Below are 5,511 nucleotides of genomic sequence, written 5' to 3' on the forward strand. Positions count from 1 at the left end.
AACAGTGGATCTCAACAATCTTGCGTACATGGACAAACCATTTGTCCTAGCCAATGATGTCGCTCAGGTTTTCTATGTGAAGGACATGTCTACAAAAACGAGAAAAAGAAATCAGCAAAAGAAGATATCGTCCGATGAGCCAAAACACCACATAGTTCTTTCAGGAAAAAGAAACATCGTGGGAGTAGATGACAATACAGACATGTCAGTAGATTATAATAAGTTTCATGAAATTCCGCCCTTCAAAGTTAAAACTGACCCAAGCATCCTACTGAATGATGAAGATTCTTCATGGCTACGACCCAGAAGAAAACATAAATAATAGATAGGAATATTGGTGCAATAATGTAACAATGTATTAAACCTTTTATGTAATGCATGTATGGAATGTACTAAACCTTTTATTTTGAATTATTTATTCAATTTCAAACACTTTTCATTATCATAGTTTTGTCAAATTCTCAAATATGCAAAAAGAATTTTAATAAACATAGTTTTTAATTGAAAATAACAAAATAGTTAATAGTTTGGACAGTCAAAATAATTAATTTTGAAAATAGAAAATAGTTTTGAATTATTTATTCAATTTCAAACACTTTTCATTTTCATAGTTTTGTCAAATTCTCAAATATGCAAAAAGAATTTTAATAAACATAGTTTTTAATTGAAAATAACAAAATAGTTAATAGTTTGGATAGTCAAAATAATTAATTTTGAAAATAGAAAATAGTTTTGAATTATTTATTCAATTTCAAACACTTTTCATTTTCATAGTTTTGTCAAATTCTCAAATATGCAAAAAGAATTTTAATAAACATAGTTTTCAATTGAAAATAACAAAATAATTAATTTTGAAAATAGAAAGTAGTTTTGAATTATTTATTCAATTTCAAGCACTTTTCATTTTCATAGTTTTGTCAAATTCTCAAATATGCAAAGAGATAACTATTTATATTCTCAAATATGCAAAAAAACAAATAAAATAAGAAAACAGAAAATAGGCCTTTAGTCCCGGCCCGTACCACAGACCGGGACTAAAGGACCTGGGGCTGGAAACCCCCCGCCGAGGCCTTTAGTCCCGGCCTGAACCACCGCCCGGGACTAAAGGTCTGTGGGTATAAAAGGTGCCCTTTCTTCTCCGCCACTTCGCACTTAGCAGTTTTGCGCGCGAGGAGTCTCCGAGGACGCCGTGAGGTTGCCATGCCGCCAGCCCACCGCGCCGCCGTCAGCCCACCGCGTCGCCGCGCCGCCGCATTGCCCGCCCCCACAGTCCACCGCGCCGCCGTCCAGCCGTCGCGCGGGCCACCAGCCCACCGCGCCGCCGCCGCACGCAGTGCCCGCCAGCCCACCATGCCGCCATCGCAGTGCCCGCCGCCGTGCAGTGCCGCTGTCCAGCCGCGCCGCCCGCCCGCCATATCTGCAAGGTTTTTGTTAATTAGTTATTTTGTTAATTAGTTAGTGTTAGGGTTAGGGTTAAATATTAGGGTTAGAATTTAGTTAGATATAGAATTAGGGTTAGATATAGAAATTAGGTTAGATATAGAATTATTTTAGAGTTAGAATTTAGTTAGATATAGTTATAGTTAGATATAGAAATATTTTAGTTAGTATTTATTTTGTTAGAATTATTTAGTTAGAATTATTTTAGTTAGAATTATTTAGTTAGAATTTATTTGCAAATAGAAATAGAATTATTTTAGTTAGAATTATTTAGTTAGAATTTATTTGCAAATAGAGATAGAATTATTTTAGTTAGAATTATTTAGTTAGAATTTATTTGCAAATAGAAATAGAATTATTTTGCATCATATATAGTTTGTTAGTTTATTAGTTAATCAAATGTCCGTTTTTTGCAGAACTATGGATCCACATAGCAGGAACCTCGAAGAGGAAGAACTTCTCGAAGATATAATCAAAGACGCCCCCGACGTTGAACCAGCTGAATCTTCGTCGTTATATCTAAACCCCTCCGGAGATGGAATGGAGGTCGACCGACACGAAGATGAAGCCGATGGGGCAGGAGATAGCTCCAATGGCGGAGAAGGTGATAGCTCCACTCATGGAGAAGCCGGTGGAGAAATAATAAAGTCCGGCGAGGTATACATATGAAGTTCGACAATCACTTGTAATATGTGAAAAATATTGGAGATAGCTCTATATTGTATACATATACATTCATTTGACGAATGTTTCTCCCTCTTAGGCCTCCACATCGAGCAAAGCTACGAAACGAGGCCCGACTAAAAAGTTGGATGCACGGACGCATTACACCTTTGAGGTGATATTGCCTACGGGCGAACCCAAGCTTCCTAAGAATGCTGCTGACACATTCAAGAAGCAATGCGGAGTTCTCGTTAGGGATCACGTCCCGATCAGCGCTCGGGAGTGGAACAAGCACAAAGGGGCAGCCGATAGCGACTATGTCGCCGAAAGGTACAAAGATAATCTTTGCAATGATCTCATGTCACATTTCAACCTGCCAGAATGTGAGAATGAAGACGCCGCAAAAAAACTGAGGGCCAAAGTCAAGCAGTGGACTCTAAAGAAGATGGCCGAACTGTTCCGTAGCTGGAAGAAGAAGCTATGGAAAAACTATCGGAAGACAAAGAAAGTGCCAGTATTCGAGGGGTATCTAGCCAAGCAGGCGAATCACTGGAAGATATTTCAAGAGTACAAGGAGTCAGAAGATGCCAAGGCATTATCAGAAAAGAACAAGAAAAATGCCGACAAGAAGAAATATCACCACACGCTGGGGCCAGGGGGCTATGAGACTGCCATCCCAAAGTGGGATAAGAAAGAGCAAGATCTGCTAGCTAAAGGCATCATACCTGAACCCATCCATGATGAGTGAGAATTGAGAGCAAGAAATTGGTTCCTTGCGCATGGTGGTTCGTACGACGAAGAAACAAGGGACCTCATCTGCAGTGACGGTCTTAGGATACCCAGGGAGAATTGGAAAAAAGATAGTGAAAGAAATTAAGGAGGGAAAAAGACAGTTCACTGCAGATAGAGAGAAAGATTTGCTCACACTGGTCCTCGGCAATGACGAACATGGAGGACGAACGCGAGGCTTCGGTCCTTCTTACCCGTGGTGGCTTGGGTTTGCCAGAGACCAAGACACTTACAGAAGCCGAGCGAGAGCAAAGAAGCGACAGCAGAATGAGGAGAATGACAAGTTCAACCGGTTGCTTGCCAGGCTTAACGAGCAACAGAAGCAGATTGATGAGCTTAGAGGAGTAGCGCGCCAGGAAGATCCTGCACTCGATACTACCGGCGCCCCATCTAAGCGGAAAAGCAGCGTGGCTGAATCCGAGGCCCCGCCCCACGATGCACGAAGAATGATAGAGTGCGGTTCCGGCTATCCCGTGGATGGAATCAAGGAGTCAACATCATGTGAACTCCATCAGAAATTCAAGAACATATCCATGAAGGTGGCTTTCGGACAAGCTTTACCTTCTGGCCCTGATGCACGCTGGCATGGCCGTGAGATTCCAGCTGGCTTTGCTAAAGTCGGGGTGGATGAAATCATGGTGGGGTTTCATGATATGGAGCTCGACATAGCTCGATCGGAAGATGAGAGGACACTCGGAGAAGTACTGGGTGGAGTCATCCTATGGGACAAGAACTACATCAAGCTTCCAGGCTCGGCCCCAAGGACAACACCGCCTCTGAGTCATCGCAGGTCACCTACACCTCCATCACCTCCAAGCCCTCCACATGAAGACGGCCAGCACAACACGAGTCCATCTCGATCACCGCCGCCACACTTGGGTCGTCCGTCTCTGCCGCCGCCCGCTAAGGATACTGAGCGGAAGCGTGCCAGCAAGAACGCTCCATCGATGAGTTCTTAGCGACGGAGCTCCCCAAAGCGCAAACTGTCGCCCCTCCCGAAGGTACCTCATGCTAATCTTCCTATCAGACCTTATATCGTACCGACGAGGAAAACGCCAGGATAGCAAAGGAACATTATGATGCGCAGATGAAAAAGAAGGAACCCGAGCCCCGCCCCGAATACACCGAGAAGCAAATAGCATATGCAAAATACTTCACGACCCTTCCATCACAGTATGACTTACACCATAAGCCTGATGACTATACATGCACATTGCAGAAGGAAGGGAAAAAGAGCAGATCACGTGCAAGTGCAAGTGGGAGCAAATCAAGTTCAACTACAAGCAAAAAAAGATCAGATGTTCCTCAGCTTGGACAACAGGCCAAACAGTCGATCCCACCCCTCAGGGTGTTACCCGAGAATGTTCCCTCTCTGGTGCAGGGGCAAGATTTGGAATTAGCAAAGAAGTGGGCGGATGAATGGGGTATCCCGGTTGAAGACGTTCTGGCTTCCCAAGACGACAGGTTACCCAAGGCTGTGGTAGCCCCTAAGCCACAGTTTGTCATGGGAGCGCCTTTGGTCAGCAAAGATAAGTTTGATGATCTCCCAACAAATATGGGTTACTTGCATACATGGTACTTAAGTGAATCAAAGAATGGGAGAACGATGATCGTGGCGCGTGTCCCACGAGAGTACTACGGCCGCCCCGAAGACATCCATATCGACTTTGATGAACTCTTTCAGATGTACAATGCCGACGCCCTCGACAAATCGCTTATGAGTTGCTATTATCTGTAAGTTTTTTAATTCGTTGTCTACATATAACTTGTTTAGTTATTTCAATTCATTGTCTACATATAACTTGTACTCTATTATGCAGAATGAAGATTCTGGAATGTAAAAGTAGGAACATCCTAAATATTGGGTTTATTGACCCAGATAAAATACATATAGCGACGCTAACTGATAAACCCAAGGAGACGGAGGAAAACCTTCTAAGGTTTCTAACAGATCAAAATTTATGTGACCACTTACTGTTTCCATACAACTTCAAGTAAGGGTCTTTACTCTGTTGTGTCCATTCACTTATAAGTGTAATTGATAAGTTACTGACACACACACACACATATATATACATGTGCAGCTACCACTGGATTCTGTTGGACATTCAAATTGATAAGGGAAGAGTTGATGCCTTCGACCCATTATCGAGACCCTTGGAACAGTTCCAAAGCCTGCAGGACATGCTCCAAGGGTAATTTCAATCATTCTTGCGCTCTATCGGTCTCTTTCGATGATTTTCTGATATATCAATTAATGAAAAACTTAGCAAATCATTTTCCTTGTCGGGCAGGGTTTGGAAGCGGTTCAAGTGCGTGACTGACGGTATCGAGCATGAGAAGCTGACCTTTAGAGCGGCTCAGGTAAGTAGTAGTATGATATACTTCTATTTTCAATACATTTATGATGCTAGATTATTATTTTGATTATATATATTCTATTCTCGTAAAGTGCGACCAGCAGCCACGGGGGACACATCTATGCGGATACTATGTTTGCGAGACCATTCGCACGTTTACCTCTGAGCACAAGGATTACAGATACGACGTAAGCAATGAACATTCACACCTCTATTTTTACCTGTCATTCTTTGTTATCATGATTGATATTCATATTCA

The sequence above is a fragment of the Hordeum vulgare genome, chromosome 2H (genome assembly GCF_904849725.1).
Source record: "Hordeum vulgare subsp. vulgare chromosome 2H, MorexV3_pseudomolecules_assembly, whole genome shotgun sequence".
Classification (NCBI taxonomy): domain Eukaryota; kingdom Viridiplantae; phylum Streptophyta; class Magnoliopsida; order Poales; family Poaceae; genus Hordeum; species Hordeum vulgare.